The sequence below is a fragment of the Acomys minous genome, assembly GCF_964271855.1.
Source record: "Acomys minous genome assembly, chromosome: 1".
NCBI lineage: Eukaryota > Metazoa > Chordata > Mammalia > Rodentia > Muridae > Acomys > Acomys minous.
This window is the reverse complement of record NC_140483.1, coordinates 47,204,659-47,214,470: the sequence shown is the minus strand read 5'-3', so window position 1 is coordinate 47,214,470 and position 9,812 is coordinate 47,204,659.

Genomic DNA, 9,812 nt, shown 5'->3' with positions numbered 1-9,812 from the left:
CAAGTGCCCAAATTAATGTAATTCCATATTGTAAATTACCATTCTGCATCTTACAGATAGAACTGCATTCACACATTTATAGGGAAATGTTTGGAGATGACAGGAAGTGAAGAGTTCCTTCTCTCGTTAGGATTCACGCAGTGCCAGAAACTGGGTAGGTAAGCAGGCTATTCCGGAACTAAACATGTCCCTCATTGGATTCCCCTGGAGCAGCTGTCATGTTCTCCATGATGAGACACCCCTCTCTTCAGACAGAAACTCAAAAATAGTACTTGTCTTTATTTTACTGTTTTCTTATTGAACAATACAAAGTCACAATCATCCTTTGGTGGAAGCTAACATGACAGGGTGGAGGTGACATCAGCTGTCTAGGTAATTAATTGTTGACATGTCTCTTTATCACAAACTCTGTTTCACTGGAAAGGTATCTCATCCTACATTGGCAAATGTGGAGAAATTAAATGATCTACTTGGAGGCCTAGCATTTATAAGTGATATTATCAGAATATAAAATATAAGATTTCAAAAGCATATGGTGTATTTTACTCTCTGCTTGCTTTTTAAATTTTATTATTACTACGGATATAAAATTCACGGTGATTCATTATAAGTATTAATGTATAATCTATACCTCATATCATAAAAATAATGTATAGCATTATATATTATTAATAGTTATAGTTACTACTTACCATGTCTTTATCATATTCTATAGTCATTACTTATAAAAATAGATCTTGCCCTGGCATAGTGGTGTATGCCTGTACTCCCAGCACTCGGAGAGGCAGAGGAAGGCAGATCTCTGTGAGTCTGAGGCCAGTCTGGTCTATTAAATGAGTCCAGGACAGCCAAGGCTACACAGAGAAACCCTGTTCTGACAAACAAAACAAAACAAACAAAACCCAAGAGCTCATTATTTCTATTTTGCTGATAGAGGAACTATGACTCTTGGAGTTTGAGGGGATATTTTCAGGGTCATTTCCATGAGTAGATAGTTAAAACTGGACTGGACACGGACTCAAGTCTGATTTGATTGGTTCCAAGTTTGGTCCTCATTATAGGATATCTTTAACAGCATAAAAAACAGACTGAGCTAAAATGTCCAAAATAGTCATTATTTGTAAAAAATTTACTCCCTATTCAGAATATGTATTTCTTATCTAACTTTGCTGTCTGTTGGCTTTTTAATGCCAATGCTCCTTGTCCCATTTGTTGAGGACTATGTGGCACATAGTTCTCAGATTTGTTTGCTGATCTCTGAAAGCCAAGAAAAATGATTTATATAATGGCTGAGGCTGACAAATAAGTGTCATATTTATTTGAAAGCTCCCATTATATCTCAATATTCATCAACATTTTATAATCTCTCTAACTTTCCTATTTATGTTTAAATAAAGGATTAATTTAAGATGTTGCTACATCAAGGCTGAGGGTGTAGCCTTTGTTGAGGAATATGTGGCACATCTTCATTCATTTCTGCTGAGTTGCTTGCATATCTTATCAAAGATAGGGGGAGCATTGGATGCTTTGAAGCTCTCTGGTTACACCATTTGTGTAATTATCCATTCTTTCATCTTTTAATTCTCATTTTAAATTCTTCATAATTAAAGTTCAAAGTTTGTCAACAGAGTACTTGAATTAAGGGAGGCAGATAATGTGTTTTCTTGTTTTCAAAAATACTGGAGTTCTTTTTTTTTTTTTAATCTATAAACTCCTGGAACATAACAATGAAATAAAAAAAATCCTTGGCAAAATTGAAAAATATTGGGAGAATGTACTGGAGGTATAGGAAAACCTCTTCAATAGAAATATAGCATTTTGCTGCTTTCTATTTTTTCCAGTCTTCAGTTTCAACTAGAGTGCTCAAAGTTTAATAAATAAGTTTCAGAAAAATCAGCCTACTTTTTTGAAAATCAGCTGAGTTCTGGCTTCTTAAAAGGAAAAGAAGACAAAACAAAGTGGCTCTCTAAATGGAAGGAGTTGTTTTCTCCCTGTTCACCTTCACTCAGCTTTGGACAGTTTCCGCCTCTGGCAAGTAGCTGGTAATTCCCCATGTGCCACTTGGCATTTGGCCTCTTAGTGATTTATAGTTGCTTCTAAAATAAACCACAGCAAAGAAATCAAGAAAGATTTTCTCCACAATGACCTATTTCTTATGGTAGCAAGTTATTACTGTGGAAAAGCAGCTCTACTCATACCTACTGCTATTTATTCTGGATTATTTAAAACCAAATAAACATGGCCCATTCTCTTGGGATGACATGGTTTAGTTTTGAGTGTGTGTGTTTCATTTTAATTTTCTGTGATGGTGGAGATCTGACTTAGGACTTTGCACATGCAAAGCTACCACTGGTCTACCACTGAGCTACACCCTCAGCCTTGATGTAGCAACATTTTAAATTAATCCTTTATTTAAACTTAAACAGGAAAGTTATAGAGCATATTATAAAATGTTGATGAATATTGAGATATAATGGGAGATTTCAAATAAATATGACACTTATTTGTCAATCTCAGCCATTATATAACTCATTTTTCTTGGCTTTCAGAGATCAGCAAACAAATCTGAGAAGCACCCTGAACCTAAGTCTAAGACACACCCATGATCCAGAAACCATTAGAAGCACACAGGAACAAACTACTAAGGCTACAACAAATCAAAAATACAACCTCAGCAAGTTTCCATATACCTTTATTCTCAACTCTCTTACATGTAGGTAAGATCTCAACCTGCACTGTTCTCTATATAAAAGTGTTTGGTTAAGTCCCAGGGACATATTTTCAAAGAGATTCTACACTTCTTCCTTCTCCAGTCTAGACCCTCTGACAAAAACTTGGCTCTTCCTGTGCAGCATGCCATTCTTCTTAGACCGGCAATCCCAGCACTGTACTGGGATTGAACTGAAGGGTCAGCATGCGCCCTAAGATGCTCATAGTAGGTCCTCATTTAGGCTCATTTGCTTAATCATTCTAATACATAAAAAAGTCAAGTGCATTTTCCCTCCCTTCTGAAGTTGCACCTTCAATGACCCAACAAACTTTGTAAAAAGCATATGAACTTCTAGAGGTGCACTACCACAATCCTAGTGAAAGGACCTACCTGGTCCCTTGACCACTGAGGATCAAGTTAGTTTTCTGATTTACACCAGAAAGAACACTGAACTGAAATTGTTTTGAAAACTGTAAAAATAGGCATTATATTGTTTGGCTGTTGCTACTAGGGCATGGTAAAGTTGTATTGAGAGCCATTGAAAGACTCTAAAAAAATGTGTTTAAAAACAGAGGGGATAAAATATCGACTGTTTTTTGTCAAAGGATCACAAAAAGCTAGACTCAGAGGGTGTCCACCAGAAGGCCCAGAGATCAGCAGACCTGAGTAGAACACTTAACTTGTACTTAAAGATGGTCCCCAACTTCTGGGATCCAACTTTACAAAGAGGCCAAGGCTATTTCCTTCAGTAGAGGCTGAAATTGCTATTTTGATTTCTGTCGTTTTCTTGGCTGGCAGTATGAGGATCCTGGGGAACAGATCGAGCCACTGCTCCTGCTCAGTCAGCCACAAAAGTGTAAGGGTAAACAACTGGTGCTGTGTGGGCCTCTGCGTTGCCAAGTTGTGATGTGCCCTAGGCTATGGGCATTAGCGATATTTTCCACGTGGGACATTTTTACCTGAAAATGAGTTTACTAAGCTATAACCACCACACACAGTAAGTCCTGGAACAAAAACAAGTTAGTTCATCTTTTTGCCTCATTTAACTTATCTGGCAAACAAAAGATTTGATTTATAGTTCTTACAGGTTTGAAAAGAATAAAAGATATCAATAAAAGCTAAGAAACAGATACTGTAAGCCTGTTATATGCCAAAGAAATGAACTATAAAATAACTATTTTAGCTGAACTTTTTCTTCTAGATACAACTATGAGGGACTTAGTTGATATTTGAAAAATATTTATTTAATTATTGTGTAGCCTGGGTTGGCTTGAAACTCACCATGAGCCCAGGTTAGCCTCAAACTGGCGGCAGTTCTTCTGTTTCAACTGCCCAAATGCTGGGAACCAGTGTTCAGATAAGAACCACCACGCCAGCTAAAATGTTCTTTAAACTATAAAAGGAGAAAAATAAGATTCTCTTTTGTATGTTTCTAGCTTTTAAAGGAATTGTATGAAAACAAACACACAGACTTCTGAGAAAGTGGCTGGGTTAGCCAATGCTCCTTACCATGACACAGCTGGGCATGAAAATACAAACGAAGGAGAGATTTCTCAGTATGCTGGAAGGAGAGGGTCAATTCTCCTTACTGTTTGATGGATTTGCGTTTTGTTATATTCTCCCAAAGACCCTCTTTCTCCCCTCAAAATCCTCTCTCGTGTGGTGTTATATCATCATCAATAATACAACTGATATCTCAGAAATATATTTGGTTTCCTTCTATGAACTCCTAGTATTCACAAGAGAAACATGCTTCTGAAGGAAAGAGAAGAGTAAAAAAGTAAAAACTTCCCACAGAAAAATATTTCACTATAAATAAAATCTTTTAGAGATTACTGATATTAAGGCATACTTCTTCAACAGAATGATCTGTGTTGGGTGCAACCAGCTGACTTCTAAGGTAAACAGTCTCACAGGCAAGGCAAGGGGGGGTGCTAAGCATAAAACAGCACAATTTGTAGGTTCGGGGCCAAGGTGTGCTACTAAGAGATCACATCACACAACAGATTTAGGGCAATAGGTTTATTGGAAGACTGGAGAGAGAGAGAGAGACCTACTTGGGGTGGGGACATGAGAGAGACAGAGACAGAGAGAATGAACAAGACAGGAGAGGGAGTGAGAGGATGACCTGGGATGCTGTGGGGGCTTTTATGCGCCACACCTGGCCTGAATGGATGATGGAATAAGCCGCCCAAGCCACTGCCACTGAAAGGCAGGCAGGAGGAGTACCACATTTACAGCAGATCACTTCTGGCCAGCGGGGTACTGAGTAGGTACCCACAGCATTTCATAGCTTGTCCTTTAGAAGACTTGGGAGAAGAAAGGATTTCTCTGCACAAATTCACACAGGTACTAACCGGGTGACTCACTGGCATCTACAGATCTCAGCCCACACCTTACTTTGCCTTACGGCTTTTATGAAGCAGGGGCCACCCTACACATTTTGTGTTCTCTCGTGTACTCTATGCCGCTTATGTAGGCAGCACTACCCTGATCTGATGAATGAAGAAACCAAGATGTAGAGCAGTCAAAATAGCATGTCCAAGGCAATGAGGGCTTTATTTGTTTGTTGTTTTTTAAAGACTTCAAGTTTTTAGAGAAGTTTTAGGTTTAAAGCAAAGCTGAAAGACAGACAGACAGACGCACGCGCGCGCACGCACGCACGCACGCACGCGCACACACACACACACACACACACACACACACACAGAGAGAGAGAGAGAGAGAGAGAGAGAGAGAGAGAGAGAGAGAGAGAGAGAGAGAGAGAGAGAGAGAGAGATCTGGAGACAGAAACAGAGACATACCCCTGGAGGGGGAGACCTGGTGGCACTCAGAGGAAGGACAGCAGGTTACTAAGAAGAGACTTGATACCCTATGAACATATACAGGGGGAGGTAATCCCCCTCAGGAACAGTCATAGGGGAGGGGAATAAGGGGAAAATGGGAGGGAGGGAAGAATGGGAGGATACAAGGGATGGGATAACCATTGAGATGTAACAAGAATAAATTAATAAAGTAAAAAAAAAAAAAAAAGAAAAGAAACAGAGACATAAACACAGAAAGAGATACTTGTAACTAAGGATGTTCCAAAAGACCTGACGTTTTGATTAGGATTGTGTTGATCCTACAGTTGCATTAGGCAGAACTGTATAGAATCCTCTGACCAACGAGAAGGTGCTGGAGGTTCCCTGCAGGTATCAAGGCTGGCAGGGAAACGAAATGTGAAGAGGTGAAGATGAAAACTCTGTACAGTTGGTCTCAGTCAGTTGGACTGGGTCAGAACTACTGAAGAGTTGGATCCCCATAGTTCACTTTTCTTACACATGAGAAAAAAAGTTGTCATGGCTCCCAGTTCTCAGGAATTTAGGGACATTCAGGTGGAGGTTGGCTCCTAATGGGATAGCAGGGGATCACCGGACTGTTTGATCACTTTCACTCCAGCATTCCATATGACCAAGGCAGGCCTGTGTGCTTAACAATCATGCTGTCTCCAGTGCTTACTCTAGCCTGTGCCTCCTACAAGAACGGATTCCTTATCCACTTATGTTCCTTTTAATTTTCTCAGCAGTTTTCAGTATTTAGATCTTCAAAACACTGTATTTTATAATCTGTGTTTTCTGTTTCAGCTTCTTACTGCAGGGTGCTAAGATAGATCAGTAAAACTGATTTATCATCATCAGTAAGACAATTGATGGTGTAGCCTGAATCCTTACTGACTGACCTTTTTGTCCTGTGTTCTCTTTTGTATATCCCTTGAGATACCATAGACAAATACCACTTTAATTTCAGGAGATGGTTGGGTACCTTTTATTTAACTTTTCTCATTTGAGCATTCACAGGTAGGGCAAGAGTAGGTCTCATTTTTCTCCTGATTCCAGTAGGAATGAGATGCCCCTCCCTCCTTCCCTGCCTCCTCCCTGCCTTCCTGCCTCCCTTCTTCCCTGCTTCCTTTTCTTCCTCTCTGCTTCCCCCCTGCCTCCTTCCCTTCCTCCCTTTCTCCATCCACTCTCTTTCATCAGTGTCTTTCTGTAGGCTGATTCCAAGCTTGTCTAGAACTCTCTATGTAGGCAAGGTTGGCCTCCACCTTGCTATAACCTTCTGCCTCAGGCTACCAAGTACTAGGATTACAGGTAAGAACCAGCACAGCTGGGTCATTCATTCAACCCTGTGATCTTACAGCCTCCTCATGTGCTAGGGTCCCAGGCATGCATCCACCATGCCCACCTCCACATTTTCTCTTATAAAGCATTTGTTCTTGTTTTCGCATCTTTTATATTTACATATGAAGTGCATTAAAGGACTGGCCTCCAGTGTGAGCAGTGTGCAGAGATGGGACTTTTGGTAAATGAATAAATGTTAAGGGTTTTATGTTGGTTAATAGGTTAATCCATTAGTGGATTCAAAATCTGATTAGCCTGTTGATGGATGAAGGGAATGTGGAAGATGGAGCCTAGTTGGAGAAAGTGGGCTACTGGGCGGGGTGTGGTGTGACCTGGAAAGATGCATCTTGTCCGTGATCTCTTCCTGTTACCTTTTCTTTCCTGGGTCCTGGGAAATGAACTTCTTTACTCTATTATGTCATTTTACCTTGACTTCCTGACTCATCCAGAGGCCCTGAAGCACCGACCATGATGTCAGCCCCCAAAGCACTGACCATGATGACAGTCCCTGAAGCACCGACCATGATGACAGTCCCTGAAGCACCAACTATGATCACAGCCCCTGAAGCAGTAGCCTCAAGGGCGATGGACTAAAATCTCCCAAACTGAGCAAAACCAAATCTTTTCTCCTTTAAATGGTTTTCTTCAGCATTTGTCACCGTGAAGGAAAGCCTCACACAGTCTTAGTGTATCACTGATGTAATATGCATTTGAAAGTTAAAATTAAAATGCCCGAAAGACTTTATGCAAATTTCGTATTACTTCTTCCTTGGCGTTTGATGCAACTTGCTGGAGGACTTTGTCAGACCTGTGCTTTATGTGTGGAAATTATTTTGCATATGAAATCAATTTTTAACAGATGCAAAACTTCAGATTATCTATTTCTTCTTGAGGGAATTTTAGTAGTTTTTGAATTTTAAGAAACTGTCAATTGCAATGTATGATGTTAAATTTTTGGATTCCTATCATGTTAGTATTTGTAGGTCCTATGGTGATACTAGCTGTCACATGTAGATCTTGGCAGTGCGTCACCTTTTTTCTTCTACGTAGTTAACTTACGGGCTCGTCGAGTTCTCTGAACTTAGGACAAGCTTCTTGCTTCCTTGATGCTACTCTGTCACATTGCTGCTTCACAGATTCCTCCTCTGATCTTTGCTATTTCCTTTCTTCTCCTTATTTCAGTTTCAGTTTTCATTATTTCTCAAAATGGAATCCGAGGTTATTGATAAAAGACTTCTTCGTAATTAAGGTGTGTTTTTCCTTTTATGAACAAAAGTACCCAGTAAGAAATTGCACCTTCAACTTAACCTTCTGCGAGGCCGACTGACTGATTAGAATGTCAGTGTTTGTGCAGAGGTTGGAATGTCGCAGGTCCAGAGTTTAATTACAATTTGTCCTGGGCCATCATTTAGCCCTTATTAGTCATTCCTTTCCCACCTCTGTATCTGATATAAAAATTCTGTTGACTATCAGATGGAACATATTAACTTCGCACACTAGTAGCTTCCTAAAAAAATACTGTCAGGGAGCCTGGGAAGGAGGCCACAGAAGAGATTTCTCTGCTTTGTTTTATAACCCATCCGTCTGATGTTTCCACCAGTGTATCTGAAAAGAGCTTGATTGACTTATGAATTTTTTTGCTCTCTTACTATAGAAACTTCAGTAAACAGATAAATGAAGCAGAAGTTTGGGGTGACTTAAATTTGTGTTCCTCACCATGGTCTGTCATATTTGGCTCCAGGAAAAACTATCTCTTATCCCCTTAGAAGTGAGAGTTGTATGTTCTATGTCAACACCGCCTTCCATGTTTATGACTGTTTCCTGACCATGTATTTGTTGCTTTATTTCTCTCTTTCAGTTTTCTGTGGGCTTAAAGGAACATTAGAGGATCCTGTTTCATCTCTGCCTTCAAGCTCGATTATTCTCTTTTGGAAAAGTATAACATTACCCTGGAGTTCCCAACATGCATTCAGAAAGCATCTAAATTGTCATCAGACAACAACAACACATCACTTTATGTCTGGTCTGTGCAGGTTAGGGAATTCCCAGTGTTTTCTGTTCCCAATGGCAACACTAGCATTCCCCTCACTTCTCCATAAGCTATAATCATCCCCCCCCCATGGTTACTATGCTTGTTGTAAAGAAGCACCGATCTTTTAGATCAGTTAAGAATAAGAACAATAAACTATTTTACTTTATCTTCATTGGTTTCTCTTCTGTGATCATTTCTGAGACCTGAGCCTCTGAGTCACATCGTTCACCTTCTCCCAAAAGCATAGATTAGCATTTCATGCCCAGTAGGGCTATTTTGTTTGTAGAAAGAATAATTCTTATTGAATGTAGACAGCCATGTGAATGCTTTTCTGATTCTTTGAACACATTAACTACTTCATCGTGCTCCCCTCACCCCCCGATTTGTGTGATTTCTTTTTCTTTTCTTTCTTTGTTTCTTTCTTTCTCTTGTTTATTTTTGATTTTTTGAGACAGGGTTTCCCTGTGTAGCCTTGGCTTTCCTGGACTCACCTAGTAGACCAGGCTGGCTTTGAATTCACAGAGATCTGCCTGCCTTTGTCTCTTGAGTGCTGGGATTATAGGCGAGTGCCATCATGCCAGGCACTATTTGTGTGGTTTCTAACTCAACATCTATTGTGATTCTTACCATAGCTCCTAAGTGCTAAATAAATTTCTCTTAATGTGATTTGCTTTCAAAGTTTCCTTCAAAGTGTATCTTTTCAGCAACTTAACGATGATTTGGTGTGTGTGTGTGTGTGTGTGTGTGTGTGTGTGTGTGTATGCGTTTTTATCCTCCTTGGTGGTCCCTGAATTCAAAGGACGGTTTTCTGTAATTACTTTTGGAAAAAACACTCTTTCATCTCTTTAAGTGTCTATAGACATTTCTGCAGGAAACAGAGAAAGAACTGATTATTTTCCTTCCTTCCTTT